The 19,551-nt window shown below is 47.4% G+C and overlaps 1 protein-coding gene across 4 annotated transcripts in view; it reads left to right on the top strand.

The window, feature by feature from the left end:
* Positions 1 to 19,551, top strand: part of Dock5 (dedicator of cytokinesis 5) — a 182,116-nt gene that overhangs the window by 1,146 nt on the left and 161,419 nt on the right. For 3 of the 4 annotated variants that reach the window (XR_004517887.1, XM_010623721.3, XM_033765489.1), the window contains exon 1: positions 7,635 to 7,737. The exons of the other annotated variant lie outside the window; for it this stretch is intronic. The gene's annotated coding sequence lies outside the window, so the exon portion shown is untranslated. Of the gene's footprint in view, positions 1 to 7,634; positions 7,738 to 19,551 lie in introns of those variants that run through there. 4 annotated transcript variants of the gene reach the window in all.

Below are 19,551 nucleotides of genomic sequence, written 5' to 3' on the forward strand. Positions count from 1 at the left end.
CGTGCGAGCCCCGCGTTTCCCGCTGGGGTCCCGGGGACACTTCACCGGCGCGGGGCCTCGCGACTGGGAAGCTGGGGAGCCCCGCGGATGCTGAGGGACTGCTCGGTTGTGTCGATTTGGATCCGAAATGATGGACGTGCGGCTTTGGCCCTGTGGAAGAGCACGACCCTTTCACTTTCTGTTGAGCCAGGTTGAGGTAGGGTGGGAAGCTGCCGCCATGCGCCGGGCCATTACCTGGGCAGTTTGGAGGGAGCTCCTCCATAAACAGGGGTGTGTGTGTTTGTGTGTGGGGGGGACAGTTTTATCACTTCCTCTCATTCATTCACTCATTCAGCCTGCTTGGAATTTAATCTTTTATCCTACTTTTCCCACACTTGCCGGTTGTAATACCCCCGGTATCCTGTGCTTGGACAGCTAAGTAGGTTTCAGAGACACTTAATATCCGTAGTCCTGCGTCAGGTTTGTTAAAGCCTCTCGGACTCACTGTAGTGTGAGATTGGCTCAGATCGTGCCTGCCTGTGTGTGCATAAAATTATTCCTTGTTTTCGCTCTATTCCAAAGACTTTTTTTTTTTTTTGGTTTTTAAATTACTTTTAGAATCTTTGATCTCTCACATGACTACAACTCAGACACTGTATGTGCTATTTCTTCTGCCCCAGATCGCCAGGGCTTGGTTAAGTCGTGAGGCTTCAGAAAAGGTAGGGCGACTTCGACAGGTGCTGTAGTAAGTAGCCAGCAGTCAGGGAAATGAATGCGGAACACAGAAGAGCTGGGAGTGAGTTCAACTAACATGCCCAAAGCCCTGAGTTCAATCAGCAAAAGAAAGACAGGATGAAATTCATTTATTCTGAGTGTGTGGACCACTTACAGTGAGTGAAATTGTATTTAGCATGGCCTGATTACTAATTGCAAAAACAAGGCACCAATTCTAGTTCTGTTTAACTGGATTAGCAGTCGTTTCCCAAAATATTAAGACTTTGATGTAGTTAATGCAAGCCTGTTCCAAATTTTGTTTATTGCCATGGTTATAGAAACATATGATGTGCTTTCTTTAATATTTTTCCTGTGTCTTGGAGTCAGTTTAGAGGTCAAAAAATTTTTTTGGATGGCCTTTCTAGGGCACAGGTGTTAGCAAAATTGCCCCAGGATATAATTTAGGGCAATTATTTCACCAGATTCTGATTGGTGTGGATGTTGTTAACATCTGCATTGTTCCAAAATACATTGTTATTCCTGTGGGCTACGGGTGGTTTAGGGAGCCCAGACATCTGCCTCCCCTGGTGGGTTCCACGTCCCTTTTCAGGATTATCTGTCACCACATGGCTCTGATTGACCCTCCCTGCAGGCAAACTGCCCTTCCCCAGTGTCCCTCCCTCCTGTGGGACTTTGCCCTGTTGTGCTTGTGCCCCGCCCAGAGGACCCTTCTGCCTCTGCCTCCCACAATCTGCCCTCTCCCTTGGGGCTCAGGTCTCCTGCCACTGCTTCCTTCATAGTTTGCTTCTTGCCAGGTCTTCTGAAGCCTTCTCACCCCTTCCTCACTGTTCCTCCTGGTGCTGTCATCCCTTGTTGTGTTGCTCAGCTGCTTCTCATCGGGGACAGGAAGTGACAGTTTTGTGTCCCTGCCATTCAGGTGTGCCAGGTGTGTATGTGTGAGAAAAACCATCAATAACGTGGAGATAGTACTGTCTGGGGCATCCCAGGGGTCTGGGAAGGTGCCACCATGGCTGAGGGGTCTGTTCCAAAGCACACCAACCTACTCTCTTTCAGGATTTCATTTGACTTCCTTCAGTTAGACTTCAGCATTTCATTTGCCTCACTCTCTCTTATTTTCTGTTGAGTGAGGTGGAAGAAGTGAGGGCCTCCACTCTGTCCTTAACTCTACGAGTAGAAAATATGAGAGATTCTGCCACGGAAATGCGTCTTAGACAGTCTTGTTTGGATGTGCTGGAGGGCATTGGCTTCGCTGGACCCTGGGGGTGCTATCACTCCTGAGGGTCTGCTGGTCCCGTTGGTTTCTGGTTAGCCATCCTGAGGCCCATGGTGATGCAGAGCCTCCCCTCGGTGGCCTGTGAGCTGAGGACAGAGCCAGAGCTCACATTGTGCCCTGGGAACTGGCAGTCTCTGCTGTCTCTGTTCTCAGTGCCCCTGTGGGCTGATCCAGAACAGAAGTAACCTAGATTTCTCCACAGAGACTGAAATGCAGTCTGTATGGGAATTCTTAGTTCTTAAACATGGCACTGCTGACTCTGTTTCTAGCGTTAAGTGGGGCCTAAATACCTCTCTGCATGTCAGACAGCCAGAAGACGCACGGACTTGATTCTTCAGGAGCCTTCTAGTACCCAGGCGGAGTGCTGAGTGCTGAGTGCTTCTGGACAAGTGCTCTTTCATGGAGCCAGGAAAAATGTTTTCTCCCTTTCCTTTATCTTCTTCCTGTCTCAATCTCTCTCTCCCTTCCTCTCTCTCTCTCTCTCTGTCCCTCTCCCTTTACTGGAGCCTCTGAAGTTTCAAAACACTTCTGGTAGATTTTAAGCAGGTATTATCCATACACATGCAGGTCACTCTTTGAGTTGTGCAGACTTTAGCTTCTACCTAAGCGCTTTATGTCAAGAACAGCTGCAGCTTATGTTGATTGCAGATTCTTTGCAGAGTAACTTTTTTTTTTTTTTTATCACATGTTGGGTTTTCTGGTACCTGTTTTTATAGCGCAGTAACAAGTAGTTTGGGGAAGTGTTTGCTTCGGCGTTAGCTCCTCAGTCGTCCGGGAGCACTCACCCTGGTTAGTCCAAAGCAGCTGACTCTGGAGAGTAGAGTCCTGCACCTGAGTTCAGACCATGCCAGACTCGTGGGGGTCTTTGTTGAAGCCCATCCCGTCCTGCTGCATCGCTAGTGTGGAGGCGGGAAGTGGGTGTCCCACAGTGATTAGTTTCCTTTTGAAGAGAGGAGCTCGGTGCCTAGAGAGGCAGAGTGAGTTGCTTCACCCAGGGCTTCTTGCCTTTTTGGTTGCATGAACCCTAGTAGCAACCTAGTGTAGCCCGCGCGCATGCGCCTTTTCCTTAGGGTGATGAAAATACAAAGTCTTGAAAACGAGATTCATTGTACGGAGATAGAGCTGTCAAGCTGTTTTTCAAATACACGTGCTTCTGTATTGGAGCATTAACTGACAAGATCTGATGACGGGGAATGGCTGCCGTGACTGTGAATTAGGGTGAGCACATGGGATTTTTCGGGATATGCAGTACGATATGCAAGTACCTGTGATTTCTGCTGGCGATCGCTTCCCGGGCACTACTTTTTGCACCTGGGAGGTGCTGTGCTGCCTGCAGTCGTGATGGGAGTAAAGGCCGAGTGTCAGAAAATAGGCCTTAACTCTCCGTCCGTCCAAATCCTGAATCCTCTGAATGTGGACACGGATTAAAAATCCTTGGCTGGCCCCTCACGCCGCTAATGAGTTCAGGACCATCTGAGCAGTGGTAGCCATAGTCACACTTGTAGAGCCACCTCTAGATATTGATACAACTGTAGCCCCGAACAGGACCCCGCCACCACGTGTTCATGTCCTGACAGCATTGACACCAAGGGGGGAAAAGGAGGGCCGAAGTGATATTATTAATAATTCATAGAGAACTTAAACCGTGAGGTCCTGGTCCAAAGCTTTTCTGAACAAGTGCTGTTCCAAAGCATTTATTTGGTGTGTGCCAGGGATACTCAGGGGTCTCGGAGACGTTTGCAGAGGGCTTACGAGATTAAAAGTTTTTTCACAGTAACCGTTAAACTGTGACTGGCTTCTTTTCATCCACGTTCACTCAGGATGCAAGGACTTCCGGAAGTGTGGTGTGGCAACATGACAGGCAGCTAGGTGAAGCCAGCTGCCTTCTGTGCTGTCACGTATTAAAGAGATAAATAAATATGCAGAACAGTGTCAGGCTTCTAAGTGTTGTCTTTGGAGAAACAGATTCATTCATAAGAAATAGGTAATGTTGCTAACATGTATAATGACTCTAAAGCAACTTCTTTTTCGGTACTTGGGCTTGAACCCAGGGCCTCCACACTGAACTATCTTCCCAGCCATTTTTTTTTTTTTTTTTTGAGACAGGATCTTGCTGAAACATTTAGTTGCCCAAGCTGGGCTTGAACTTGTGATTCTCCTGCCTCAGCCTCTTGCTGGAATAACCCTTGACATCTGGCCTTTTTTTTTGTCCTGGTACCAGGGATTGAACTCAGGCCCTTGTGCTTGTGAGGCAGGTGGCGGAACCACTGAGCCAAATCCCCGGCCCTCATCTGGCTTTAAATTAACTCTTAAATGTGTTGCTTTGGATATCTGATTATAGTAAATAATGATAGAAGTAATCCACACAGACAAAAGCAAAACCTTATTTGGTAAGGACCTTTGGGGGGTTCTCGAAGACTTCAAGAGTATACAGGGGTTCTGATAGGAACAAGTTTTCCACACCACCACTTTGCACTTCCTTTCATGAAATCATTGTGTTTGTGCTGTGAGTTGCAGCTGGTCCCTTTCTCCAGATAGGGAAAGGAGGCTCATGGAAGATAAATGTCTCTTTCCTGGCCATATAGCTCACTGCTAGCCATGGCTTTTATACTGCATTGTCTCCTAGACTCTGGTGTTCCCATCACCTGCTTCTTGCCCTGTCCAGGTACCGGGCAGAGCACCTTCGTGGCTGGTACCAGATACCCACTTGCCCTCATTGGATTTTTCTATGTAAGCAGCAGTAAATGGACCTTGAAAGCTGGGAACTTGTGCACCATTTTTACTCTGCTTTACACAGTGCTGATTGTGGAAGTGTTGGTATTGATTTGAGGCTTCCCAATAAATTTCAGTGAGCAGGCGAATTCATAAATATAGATACTGTAGATACTGAGGGTCGACTGTAGTTAAAAAGAATAGAATATAAGAATCACCTTTTCCCCATGTGTGTCTGCTTTTGACTAATTTGGTGACTTGAAATGATTGCCTGTCCGCCTGCCTTCTTTCCTTTTTTGTGGTACTGGGGATTGAACCCAGGGCCTTTGCACTGATCTACATCCCCAGCCCTTTTTGTTATTTATTTAAAGAGAGTCTTACTCAGTTGCCCAGGTTGGGCTCAAATTTGTAATCCTCCTGCCTCAGCCTCCTAGAGTGCTAGGATTACAAGTGAAATGCTTTCTTCTCTGGCTTTCTGGGCCCATTTCTCCGTTGTTTTTCTCCCATGCTTCTAACTGCTCTCCCCATCTCTCCCCTTGAAATCATTCTGCAAACAGTAGCCAAAAGGACCTTTTAAAACTGAAAATCTGATGCTGTCACATCCCTGCTTGGCCTCCCCCGCTCCTGTTGTGGTTAGGATGACACTGAGACTCTTGGTTGTGGTCTTGCACGACCAGAAGTGCTGTCTACCTCTGCCTCTCTTCCCTCCCAGCATTCTAGCCACCCTGGCTTTATTTCTACTTTTTTAACTCCCCAAGCTCCGTTTGACTCAGGGCCTTGGCACTTGCTCCTCCCTCTTGTGGAATGTGCTTCCCGGATGTGAAAATGTCCAATTAGCTCTTAAAATCCAGACCGTCCTGCAGATCACCCCTCCGAAATCCCTTGCTCACGGGCAGTGCCATCTTGGCCCACACCTCTGGATGTCCTGCCCTTTCCCTCGGTGTGTTGGTATCGATTGCCTGACTTGCATCGTGGAAAGTAAAGCCAGGAGCTTGGGAACTCTGCCCTTGTCATCCCTGTACCCGGCCCTCAGGAAGAGCCCCTGGTCCACAGTTAGCGTGGAGTACACGAGGAGTGTGTGACTGAACACTGAGGCACCATCTGCCTACTGTGCGCTGTGCAGAATGCTGCCCTATGCCTGCTTCCCATGAAATAGGATAAAGGGCAGTAGGGAAGAGGACACTTAACAGAGAGAGTGGTGTTAATAAACTGTATAAGCAAGGGCCTGTGTGAACTCAGTGGGATATGTTGCATTTATTGGACCGGATAAAATAATAGGATCGTTTGCTTTTATTTTCCTTATTTGTAGCGGCTTCATAGAAGAGAGGGCATTGTAGGACTGGTTAAAGAGGAAGTAAAGCTGGAGCACAGTGGTGAACAGGCCCAGGAGGCTCTGAGACGTCGGATCGGTGCTGTTGGGTCTGAGTGGGAGAGGATTGAAGTTACGGTCTGTGGAAGAAAGGAAACATGCGAGGCTTTCTGAGGAGCACATACACATTGCACCCCAGGCGATTACAGAAAAAGGAAATGTGGAGAACACTTCGAATGGCACACTGGCACAGGGCTTCAGAGCAGAAGTAGTGGTTTTAAAATGAGCTTGCCAAGAGTTTTGTGGCGGTCTTAAGTGTGGTGCTGCTGCCATCTTGGCTGAATTTTTCTTTCGGTGGTGGTTGTTGCTGTTTGCAGCACTAGGGATTGAACTCAGACCTTTTGCACTGAGCTACATTCCCACACATTTTTTTGTGTTGAGACAGGGCCTTGCAGATTGCTCAGTTGCCCAGGCTGGCCTCAGACTGCGATCTTTTTGCTTCAGCTTCCCAGAGTGCTGGGATTACAGAAATTCGCCACCATGCTTGGTTGCCTTAGCTGATATTTAATTAAGTCGTCATTTCCCCATATCTAAATTTTGAGACAAACTAGAGGGATTTGACGGTCAGAAATTAAGTCTCATTGCAATTTTATTTTCCTGTATAGAAGGGCCTATTTCCAGAAATACTCTGTACACTAACATAATCATAACCCTACACATGTCAAAAAAAATTTAAGACCTTCAAAAGAATAAAAGGAACGATTCAGAGCCCTTATCTCTGAGGTCCAGGAGCCGTCCAAGGCTACAGGTTGTTCTTTACTTAGGATTCCAGTGGACGAAAACATCTTTTTCTCCTTCATGGCGTAGGTCAAATGGCCCAAGAGAAGCCTACACTCTGGATGTGAAAGGTTGTAATAAATTCCGCAGGAATCCTTGGCCTCTGTCATATCTCGGCATGAATGGGGTTTTATTGTTGAGCTTTAAGAAGTGCTTTTGAGAAATGACTCTGAGGCAGAGATGTGGGTGAACAACGGAGAGCGGCAGATGACCATGGGAAATGTGTTTTTCCAAGTGGATGTTTCTGCCTTGTCCTCTCAGAGCCTGGGCTGGCGGGCAGGGCTCCCTCAAACGACTATCTGAATTGCTGGCAGCCGCTTCCCGAGCGAGAGACAGAGCCGGCTTTGTGTCCCTCCGAGCTCCGTGCGTGACATAGCCCCTGTTGTTCCAAAGGCTTCGGAGCCGTTTTCCGCCTTTTCCCAGACGTGCCATCTCTCCTTACCTTTCCACCCCCGGCGAGGCAGTCACTGCTCACATCAGGTGACAGCCGAACCCCCAAGCCATCCCTCTGAGGGTCCTGGCGGACAAACCCTTTGCCCTGGAAGCGAGATGAGGGAGGAAATTGTGGGAGAGATGAATTCCCCCTCGCATCTTGCTCTTGCTGACTCAGCCCCGGTGAGTAAGGTACATCCTGGACCCGGTTTATTACCTATATACCTGTGGCCAGGTGTGCTGGGCTTTCCCTGTGCTCCCTGTGAGCCTGTACGGCTCTCATGCCAGAGACCATTTGTAAGACTCAGTCATAAGACTTAAAATCTCATGGTTTTGCCCTTTAGGATGTGAAATCACAAACCCTCAAGCTCTGGAGTCTGGAAGCACCCCTCTTGGTGAACACGTTAGAGAAAAACAAGGCCCTGGAGGCATAAGTGACTTATCCAGAATCACACTGCTGGTAGGAGATTTTTGTTTCAACTTGTTTCATAGCTGCTCTTTTCTCTTTGTAACTCCAGCTGTCCATCCCAAGTAGAAATTGTCTTCTCCTTCCCCCCACCCCAGGTTATAAATAACATCCAGGGACCACTGAGGATGTAGCTTAGTGGTAAGCGCTTGCCTGGCATGCATGAGGTTGTAGGATTCATCCCTAGTACTGCGATAAAAATAAATAAATAAATAAATAAGATCCAGCCATTCAAACAGCCTCCTCTTTTAGGAGATTTGGGAAGAGTTTCGAGAGCCTGCAAAGTGGAGGGCACCGGGTGGGTTCCACAGTTTGGCCTCAAATTTGCAGGGCTGCTGCTGGGCCCGGGGCCTTTGGTTCGTAGTGCTGTGTTAATGTGATGTGAGTTGCAAAATTCATAAGTCGTGCAGTGTTCTCACCACATCCCAGGCGTGTTTGAGAATAAGTGTCTTTGTGTTCCGCGACGTGGGGGAGGGGCGAGGGAAGGGTGTCGTGGACGATAAAGGATGATCATAGTCCCCTGAAAGTCAGAGAGCACGTAGACGTTCTCTGGCCCGGCTTGTGAACGGAAGGCTGCTGGGTGGGTTTCAGGTTGAGTCGGGAACCTCCTCCTCTAGCAGTTCAGCGTGTCCCACCTCACTCGCTCCCGTGGGAGCAGACCGGGGCCAGGCGAAGCGGCCTCCTCTCCTGTAGGGCGCCACCCTTGATCTCTGGGAGGGTCGCCTCCTGAAACGGGGGTGGCGTCGGTCTCCCTGATGTCCAGCGCTGCTCTTGGCCTCTGGGCTTCCTTAAGAACAGAAGTCAATAGGAAGGTGCCCCTGCTCTTTGCTGTGGTAAGCAGAGAAGGCCTGTACGTCAGATCCCAACAGCATACTTGGTTTTAGCTTTTACTTTCCACCTTCAGAATTCTGAGGCAGTTTCAGTGCACTTTTTTGCTTGTCTGTATTTTCAGAAAAAAGAGAAAATTAATACAAATGAAATCGTAGTGTGTGACATCTGGTAATGGCACTGCGAAGTTCGTGATGCTCTAAAAAACCTCATTGGAGTTGGTATAACCTCTGTCAGGTAGTGGTTAAAACTGAAAGGCACATAGCCTAGCAGTTCCACTTTAGCGAGTTTATCCTAGCAGTATAACCACATGTGAGGAGTAATGGATGGACAAAGTGCATATATTATTTATTGCAGCATTATTGATAGCAAAATAACTCAACTGTTATTCCGCTGGGGATGGGCTTAATGATTAATAGGGCATGCACACAACAGAATGCTATACAGTCATTAAAAAGGAATTGAGCTCAGGGATGAACCTCTGATGAAGAGAACATGAGTATGTAGTGGCTCAAAAAGGAGGCTTTCAAAAAAGGTATTAAAGTCAGTGCTATCTACATTAAAAATGTATCTAGACCCCTACTTAATGCCATGTAAAAGTATGTTCTAGATTTATAAAAAGTGAAACAACAGACGTTCTTAGAAGCAGAAGGGGCTATTGTCATGACCTTGGAACACGAAGAGATTTCTTCAATGCACCCGAACTTTATTTGGTGTCAAAATGACACTAACTTTATAAGAAGGAAATTATTTTGGGTCATATTAAGAACTTCTGTTCACCAAGAGACAGCTGTATGAGTTTTAAAAGACAGCCTACAGAATGGAGGGAAACAATGCCAGCATGTCCAACTGATGCTGCCTTATATCACAAGTATATAAAGAACTGTGGATTAGTGAGAAAAAAATTGATGTCCGTTAGAAGCATGGGCTATAGAAATGAATGTGTGCTTTGCAAAAAATGGTACCTAAGTATCCAGGAAGCTTGCAGATGGGTGCCGAGCTCCATCTCTCATCAGGAAGACCAAACAGTGCCATGAGAAGAGCCCCACGAACTGGCTACCAGGATGACAGACAGAGGGCAAAGCTCAGCCAGAGTACGGCTGGGTGAGACTGTGTGACAAGGGGAGCCCTCGTGCAGGGAGGGGGTGTACATTGGTATAACCACTTCAGGAAACTGCCCAATGGTTCCTTGATGTACATCCATCCAACAGTTCTACCTTCAGGGCAGTGAAAATACTTGTGTGCAGGAAAGATTGTGGCATATTATTCACATAGCTCCAAAATCCGAAGGGGCACTCTTGCCCCCCAAAAGTCAAATGACTATGTAAATTGTGGAATTCTCACACAGCATGACAACATCAGGCAACTAGAGTGAATGAGTTACGTGTGCTCACAGAAATATGGATTCATTGGCCTACATCCCAGTATAGGGGAAGCGGACTCATGCTTTCAGAAGTCAGGATAGTGGTTACCTTCGATACCTGCAGGGTAGGGGTGGTGGATGTGCTACAGTGGGGTGGGAGGTGAGACATTGGGGTCATTGGAATGTACCACTCCATGTCTTGTTCTGAGTACTGGTTTAGGTGGGCGTGAAATTTAGTGAGATGTACACCTATGGTATGTGTACATTTATTTCTCTGTGTGTATTAAAGTTAAATAAAATTTTTAGAAAGAAAAGGAATGGTGTCTTTCCAGGATATATTTGAGTAAAAGAACAAGGTGCAGAAAAAGTGTATATCGTATGAATTTTTTTTAAGCAGGAATCACTGTATGTCACGCAGTGTTTTAGGCACTGAATGCAACAGACAGAAGTGTAGGTCTGTTTGTGTGCTTGTAAATGCTGGACTGTTGATAAAAGTGTACGAGATGAGTTGTCCACTGCTTGTTTCTTGGGAGGGAATGGAGGGAGTAGGGGTCAGAAGTAGAAAGGAGGGGCAGGCGTGCAGCACAAGTAGCAGAGCTCTTCTCTAGCAAGTGCAAGGACAGGGTTTGATTCCCAACCCCTGAAAACTTAAAAAAATAAGAAGCAGAAGAGTTCTTATGGAATCTTTTTGTGCCTCTTAAAGTCCACACAATGGGTTACGAATTTTAAAAAATGAATTTAACAACCCTGATAACTGGATTATTAATGTTATTTGTGAACAAAGGAAGCCTCTGTGTGTCCTTGAGAGATGAACCGAAACGCACCATCCTGGTGGTTTGCCCCAGATTGCATAGGATGCCTCTGCTGCAGTGGCCAGGACTTTTGAAATCCAAGTCTGCCAACTTTATTACTCTTTGGTTGGTGAGATCACGTAAGGCTCTCGGCCAGGTGAGAAGGGAGGAATAAGATGTGCACACTTCCTGGTACAGTGGGCCGTACTGGATCATTATCTGACGTTCGCCGGGTGGCAGCTGCCCTTCAGTACACTGGCCTGACAGGAAGGTGCCCTTGTTTGCAGAGAGGGCTGATTATAAAGCAGTTAATACTGCTAGGCTCTGAATCTGTTCTCAGAGGTTCAGGCTGGATTCTAATACCGTTTCAGTTTTAAAGCCCAGTAGGTAGAAATGGCCTGGCCTTGCAAGCCTCTTCGTGGGAAGTGAACCCCCAGGAGTCTCTGAGTGATATGACTTTTGTTCTTGGGTCCTGTGCTTGTGGAGAAACCCTCACTCACTAGCTCAGGACAGGCTGGCATCCTCAGAGGTATGTGCGGAGTGACTGAATGAAGGAACGGGTGGACTCAGTGACTGGGTTAGGTGTGGTTGGAGTCGTGCCAACTTGCGTGTCAGTCTCCCACTCACTGAACCTTCCTTACCTGCTCCAAAACGGTTCTCATCGTGGAGGACTTTGGGTCCCAGTGGTTCACTAGGTGGTCAGGAGGACGACCTAAGTCCCTAGAAAGTGCACAGAGTAGGCAGGGCTACCTTTCCGGAGTACTTTTCTTGGGATTGGTAGGGTGCTGCAGAATGCACTCCCATTCTCAGGAACTCCTAGACGTTTGTGACCTGTGGTCCTGGGTGAACCGTTTCTGGTCCTGGCACCTAGGTAGACTCTGAGTCCATTAATCCTGAGTGATCATCTTAGGTGCCCACAAGCCTGCCTCAAAGAAGTCTGGTGCTCACTGGAGTTAGAGAGCTGACTGCGTATAGAAAACACTGGATTTATGTTTCCGAGGACCGTGACATGCCTTGAGGAGGCTGGTATCCAGTCCACCTTTGGCAGTAAGAGGCTTGCTGCTCAAGATTGTTTTCAGATTGCTTTGATGGCTTCAGGGAGGCGTCCACTCGCAGATTCAGAAATGACTGGAGTCTGCAGGAGAATTCTTTTCATGTTTGAGCTCTGATATAAGCCAAGAGACTTGGAAATGTTGAATCTATTATATTTTCTTTTCTGAATTAGATGTGGGTCTGCTTGCTCAGTTCAGATTTTTAACATGACTTATTTCAATAGCAAATAGCTCACTGCACGAGGAAAACTCCAATCCCCGTCACTTCTCCGTTGTTGACATTTTGATTTTGCTTTAACACAGTGACACCAGAACAGGTATTTTTGACCAGGAAGAGAGTGAAAGCTGCTCATTTGCTGTCCAAAAGACTAAAATTGTAAAGATCAGAGAGAACGTAGGGACTTTTGCTTTTTTTATTTACTTTTCATTTGATTTTTTTTTTTCTTTAAGGTCTATAGGGCAAAATTCTGTGTTGGACAGGCATTAACAGTTATAAAACCACTCTTCTAAAACTGCCTGTCAAGAAATGACAGATAGAAGAAATAGAACCATCTAAAATGTAACCTTGTTCTACTTTATATATCCATGTTTGCTCTCAGTTCTGAGAATTCTTTGCTAGTTTTTTTCTTCTTCTCTTTTAGTACCTGTGTGCTGTACATAGTGAATATCAAGCTATTCTCCTGCTAGATGTCTTTGGTAGTTTTTAACAGCATGTTTGGATTAAGTAAGCTTTAGGAATTGTCTTTCATAAAGATCACTTTTTTCTATTTTGGGATATTTAGGGTTTGGGGGAGCTGAAGGACAGAGGGACAGTACCAGAGAACTATTGAGCCCAGGATTAGCAAGTCAAGCTTGTATTTTAATCTCTGTTAACAGACAGTGCAATGATCTGTCTCTTTAGACTTGTTTTTTCATCTGTAAAACAAAGATGGTATTTTCTACTATCTTCCAGACTGTCAGAGTGTCAAGAATTTTCAGTTTTTGAAAATTCCGCAAATTAATTAAGCAGTACCAGGAAGTCCACATTCATTGACCAGAAAATGTCCAGAGCTAACGTTGACCTGCCATTGAGGTTCCCAAAGAGTTCCCAGGGAGGCTTTGTCTAGAAAAAGCTTTGGTACAAAGAACCTCATGACTTCATTGATAAGTTTCTTGACATGCTAGCTGTAAACCGGTATCGTCTAACTTCTCGGTGAAGTTCATAGACTCTGCAGACTGATTGATTCCCCATGATGAACAGTTTTCTCCACTTAAGCCTGAACTTGTGATCTTACTCATTTAGTTTCCAGTTCCCAAACCTCTGAGTCTTCTTTCCCTTGACTATTTAACGGGAGTTTGGTTTTAACCAGATCCTGCCTGCCTGTGTTGAAGCCTGAGCCCCCAGTATCTTAAGAGGGGACTTTGGGAGGGAATTAGCTGTCGATGAGGGTATGAGGTGGGACTGCCAGAAAGAGGTTAGTGTAGGAGGAGACACCAGAGAGTTTGTTATCTCTGGCATCTGAGAAGGCAGCGAAAAGGTGGCTGCCCTCAAGCCATGGTGAGTGTTCATGAGAAACAGATCATGCTGGCTGCTTGATCTTGGACTTCTGGCCTCTGGAACCGTGAGAAGATAAATTTCTGTTGTTAAGCTTCAGGTATTTTGTTAGGACAGGTTGTGCAGAGACACAGGGGCAGGGGAAGGTTGGTATTGTTTGAAATGTGAACCCGCTGTTTCCCAATCAAAATTTGATCTCGGTAATGTAATCCCTGATTTTCTCTCTTACAGACACCTGCATGTGGTGAATGTAATACACACATACACACGCACGTGCACATGCACCAGATACCATGTCTTTTGCAGCTTGGAATCCTGTTGCTGATACAAGGCTCACATCAGTTGGGGAACTCATGAGTTAGCAGAGCTGGGACTGTAGGTGCAGGAGAAGGGATGAAGGATGTGTTACTGGACACTTGTAGAAATAAAATTGCTGTGTTCATTCATGGTGTAACTGATGGAAGCCAGGTAACTGCTCAGCATTTGGAAGATTCAGGGGGGCAGATACGGATGCCGTTCATGGGCTTCTTATAGTGAATTGAAGGCCCCAGAGTCTAAAACTGTAGCTCAAGAGGGGAAGGAAGGCTGAGTAGGAAAAAGGCAGCCAAGAAGCACAGCTACGGTCCCCGGGGTTTAGAGAAACAGAATCTACTTGAACTGAAGGAACTGAGGGTGCTTCAGGGAAGAGCTCGAACCTGACAGAGGTAAAGGCTGGGGTACCACCAGCGTGGAGAGCACTGGCTCTCTCTCAGATGTGTGTGCCAAGAGTACCATGAGACATCTGTTCATTTGGCAAGAGTTGGGCAGAGGGCGGGAGAAGGAAATGGTATGGATTGTGACCCGGTGTGGGGTGACGTGTTTACCTTGTTTGTTTTCGTTTCTTCCTCTGTAACCATCAGGGATATAGTGATATGTTAGTAATCTTGCTTTCCATGGCAGTAAAAAGAAGAAAAATTTCTTTTTGCCAAATTTGTAGCATTTGCCAACATCTGTGGTGCCAAAATTCCCACTGTGGTCAGTTTCATACTAGCAGTGGATTAACAAATAGCTCACAAAATTCCAGAGCATTTAACAGTTGGCACTTAGGGAGCATTAGAAGCTGGCTCCAGCGCAGGATTGAAAAGTCTGGCTTCATTCCTGGGACAGTCACCATACCTGTCTGCCCGTGGCCTCCGGAGAGGGTGGCAGGAGGGCCCAGGGGGCCTTGTCTTTCACCCTAAGAGATGCCCGTGGCCACAGCAATCCATCCCAGGGTTGCTGCTCCACAGTCTGGACAAAGGTGTCTTATTTGGTATAAAGAAACGAGCAATAGATCAGATGCCTTCGCCTGGAGAGGAGCAGAGGCACAGTCAGGGAGCTTTTGCGGCAGAGGCAGGGGGCAAAGGGATGCCAAGTAAGAATGTGGAGTCTGGAACACACGGAAGTAACATGGAAACCAGCGTTACGAGAGAACAACTAACTGCAAGGAGTCGGAGGGTGCTGACAGATGGGCAGGAGCAGATGTGGACAGAAGCCACAGCCTGCAAGGAGGGCTCCATCCCTACAGCTGCCCCTGTTCCCTGCAGCTTTACAGTTCTAAGTCTGAAAATCCTCCCCTTCCTCAGATGACTGCAGTGGCTGGCTGTTCCCTGCCATCTAATGACACAAGTTTCTGGGACTCCTCCCCTGACTACTTCTCCGGCTGTGCAGGGGCTCAGTGCCCCCTACCCTGACTTGGCCTGGGGGCAGTGTGCTCCCAGATGCCTGGTGGGGGTGAATCCTCAGAGTAGCAGGCCCTCCATACCCTGTGTTCTGTGCCGCGCGAACACACCAGTGATACAGTTTCAGGTCTAAGTCAGGCCCGGTGGGAAATTTACCAGAGACTCATAAAATAGAAGAGTTGTAACAATAGGCCGTGATAAAGATCACTGAAAACTTATGAATTCTTTATCTCTGGCGTACTCCACTGAATGTTTTCAGACCATGGTCAACAGCAGGTGACCAAAACCTGGCAAAGCAAGACGATGGATAAAGGCAGCAGATGGATCAAGAGTAGGGGCAAATCGTGTACTTCCGAAGCTCATATGTCCCCCATTCATTATTCCTTTGCCTTTCCTCCCTGCACTTCTCCCAAATGCCTGGACTATTGTTCTTGTTCTTTTTCATCCGGCATCACTGGTTTGGAGCCCGTGCTGTTGGAAGAATGGCCAGTAGACAGTGGTGGGGCGATGTTTGTGGTGCTCACCACTGTAGGAAACCATAGGAAACTTGGAGCCATTCGCAGCAGGGAAGGAAAATGAGTTCTTTCTTTGCTGAGGGCATGTGGTAAGTGAGGGTCTGTGAGGATGCCCGGCATGTATGGCGGGGCACAAAATGCCATTGCCAGAGGCTTCGGGTAAATGCGCGCCTTCATCCAGCCCGATGTTCTCCCCACACAAAAATTGTGAACAATCAAGTTGTTGGGGAAGGGGATGTAATGCTAGGCTGTTTCGACCGGAGGCTTTAGTCACAGCACAGGGAATAGCTGCTGCATAAGGCCTCTGGTCCAACGCAGCAAACTGGCAGCACAAGGGAAGGACAGTGCCTTCAGTCAGGGGACGTGAGGCACATTGCCAGGGAAGGGACCACCTCGGGCTTGGGAACCGCAGCTGCTGCTTAGAACTCACTGTCTGCTTCGTGACCATACATGCAAGGTGCTCCTTCTAGGAAAGCATCGTTTTTTTCATCTGCATGAAGAATTTTGCTAAAATTTTAATTTTTTGTTGTTCTTGAGGAATAAAACTGCTTTGAGAGCCCAATAAAAGCTATGGATCCTTTCCACAGAAAATTGTGCCTTCATGTCAACAGCGTGTCATACACAATTTTAGGAAGTTGCCATCTCTTTGGGGACTTATAGGCCCCAGTTTTAAAAGCCCTCTTGAATTAGTTGACGTAGAGCTTTTCTGTTTCTCTAAAATTGCGCTTTTTGAAGACTTTGGCATCTGGAAGGAATCTGGAGACTCGGCCAGGTCCTCATTTCTTTTTCCACCAGAGGCTCGCCTGCTCTCTCAGCTCTGCAAACAGGGCGTGAACAGTGTGGGGGTGCTGCTGCCTCCTCCAAGGGTTCCTTAACCTGTTGGAGGGTGCATTCCAAGTGGGAGCAGTAGGGCGGTAGATTAAAAGTGTATAACAGGTCATAACAAGGACTATGAAAATATGGATAAAGTACAGCCCTATGCATGTGATGTGGTGCCCTGAGGACATTTGGGAAGAGATCTGACTATGAATAAAAAAGGAAAAGAGCTGCATCGACCTAGAGTCACAAAGTTGTAGTCTGTAGGCCTGGCTGGTTATGGAGCAGTCAGAAGGGCCAGTGTGACTGGGCTCGGCAAGGCAAGTAGAGAGGGAGTCAGGGGTGGCAGAGACGTTGGCAGAGTTGGGGTGAGGAGTTTTGTGTCCCCTGGAAAAATAGTTGGGTACACTTGAGTGGCGTCTAATAATGACAGTTACTCACTAAGCCTTCCGTTTGTTTGATAAGCACCATTCTTCCCCCACAATGCGCCAAGGCGGCAAGACCATGGCCCTTGAGCCAGCTTGTACTCCGGCAGCACCGGAAGGCTCTCTAAAGGGAGGTCCGGAGCCCACACCGAGAACTGGGTCTCCAGGACGTGAGGCCCGGGCCTCTGGTCTGTTCTGTGACAAAACCTTGACAGGGCGTTCTGATGTGCACCTGCTCAACCTGCTTTTAGGACCAAGGGAGTAAGAAATCCCTGCCTTCAGGGAGCTCCCTGTCTTCAGGCTCGGGGTGCTGGAATCCTGTCATGCACGTGAAGAGTCTTGTTTGCTAAATGAAGCGCACAAAGTACTAAGCCAGATTGCAAAAAGGAAGTGAGTGCTTGCTGCTGGGAGAGGTCAGGGAGGGCCCCAAGGCAAAGCAAAGCTGGTTTCAACACAGGTGAGGCAGGCTGATGTGGAAACCTGAGGAGTAGAAGGATGGAGTACACCCTTCTGACCCCGCCTGATGCTCACATAGTGAGTGCTCAGTAAAATGTGGGCCTTTGAGTTGGGTTGTCAAGGATAGTTAAGATTTCTGAAATATAAAATGCGATCTTTAACATTTTAAAACAAAGATTTAGAGTAAGGCTTCCCTGTAAAGAGCCCTTTGCATAGAAATAGCTAGATAGTCTTCTTAAAAATCTGGCTGTTAGCTTTATGAATAATCTTAATGAACAAGAGGGTCAAGAATTCCCAGATCGAAATCAATCTGGTAAACTTACCTAGGAAAAATTTTGCTCCTGACATGGGCTAATGTTTAGTCCAATATATGCCAACCCTCTGGATCATATTTATCTTTTGACTTGTTGGACAAGGTTTTAAGGACCCCTTGTGGTCCAAATGACGGGCCACTTTATGGCAAGGCCTGGAGGAGCTAAGGAGTTCACATAAATAAAGGTCCAATTTAAGTCCAGTGTTCAGTCTTCATTATCGGCAGTGCCCCTGGGGAGGGCGCCAGATGCACCCCTGAGTACAACAGCTGGAAAGTGTTTTGGAAGGGACTATCCAGGCGTGTCACGTGACTGCATTTGGTTGGGAGTGGAGTGAAAGAGGTTATACCCCTGCTTACAAGGGCTGAAACCACCTCTGTGCAGGCCTAGCGGGAGAAGAAACCCGTGCAGAGCCAGTGTGCTCGGGCTACAAGAGCTCAGAAAACAGAAGCAGGCGTCGGGGCCTGGCTGTGTTGAGCTGACCCCTGATTCTGACTGCCAGCACCTTGGATGAGGGTGCTTATTGCCTGATGGGCTGGAAGACAGTTCCCTGGGAGCCAGCAGGGTTGACTGGGCTCAGGGCCTGTGGAGTCCGCAGAGGCTGTGGGTGGGCGCCCTCCTGCTGGCCTCTCCTGAGTGCAGAGCTTGTGGGTGGGAAGGAAAGGCTCAGTGGGAGCCTAATCAAGAAAGTTTCCTGTGGATCAGACCCAGACCCGCAGGGCAGGAGAGGCTTTTGTGTTTCCGGCCTGGAGTGAACTGGCAATATGGGAAACCGGGAGGGGGTACGGTCACTTCCCCAGAGTTTCTGGTGTCCCAAGCTCTCCTGAGTCTGATGCTTTTGTTTCGCACAAAAGTGAGGCTCTGTCTGAAAAACCAGGCATGAATGTAGCAAAGCAAAACTGATAATCTCTAGGCTTCCATCCTCTTCTGGCTGGGAAAGTTATTTGTAACTTTTCCTTTGTGTGGTGGTTCTGTTAGTCTGAAGGTTTTTAAGACTTGCAAAACTAGAGACTTGCTTATAAAAAACCCCCAAAGCTAGTTTAGACTCTAGTTTGGGGTCTCCTGGCTCTGTCTTACTTACATTACATCAGGGCTTAATTAGCAACGTCTTTCAAGCACACTTCCTGCAGGAATGAACTTTCCCTAGGAATACCTCCCCACCCCCTAAGGAGAGGCACAAGGCAAATTAAATGCATACCCAGAGTTGTGATCACTGTAAGCACATTTGTTCTTGAACATGACTGCTGCCGAGCTGGAAAGTTTTATGCGTTGTGTCAGTTACTTTTCTGTCTTACTTTGTGTTAGTTACAAAACACTCCGCACCCTAAGTTAGAGGGGAAGGGGTTTATCAGGCTTACAGTTCATAGTGGTTTCAGCCCATAATCAGCCAACTCCCCAGCTCCAAGGCAGGGATGGCAAACAGGCATCTCCAAAGAGAAACAGCAGGGTGCACACAAGGCAGCAAAGGCAATAAGGGCTCTTGCACCCTGTCTTTCTGCCTCTTTTATCCCATCCAGACTACCAAGGATCCGGGCAATGCCAAACCAGTCTCTCACATGTAGTTGTTTTAGTAATCACACGCCCTTAATCTCAGAATCGCATTTCAGATTCAGCCACCTCTGACCCAGTGAGGCTTCGGGGAAACATCCAGATCCAAACCATACATGCTTCTCGATGTGGCCATGGCAAAGCAAAACATGCGCCCCCATCTCTCAGTGCTGGAGATTGAACCCAAGGCCTCAGGCATGTTAAACAATGCCCCCAGCACCAAAGGGCCTCCCTAGTTCAGAGAGGGAAGGAAGCTTGGGCATTTGGTGAAGAAACCTGCTACTGGGATCTCTTTCCTCCCCTCCCTGCATCTCTGCATTGATAGAGCTAATTGTCTGCTGTGCTTGTTGCTTTACAGATGTGGAGTTTGGGCTTCCTGCTTTCTCTCTGGGTGTGCGCATTTGGCATACACAGGGTGCAGAAAGTTGGGCCAGGCCACCATGTCTAGTACAGAAATGGGAAGTGGTTT

This window comes from Fukomys damarensis, unplaced genomic scaffold, assembly GCF_012274545.1.
Source record: "Fukomys damarensis isolate Sample0158 unplaced genomic scaffold, DMR_v1.0_HiC HiC_scaffold_18, whole genome shotgun sequence".
NCBI lineage: Eukaryota > Metazoa > Chordata > Mammalia > Rodentia > Bathyergidae > Fukomys > Fukomys damarensis.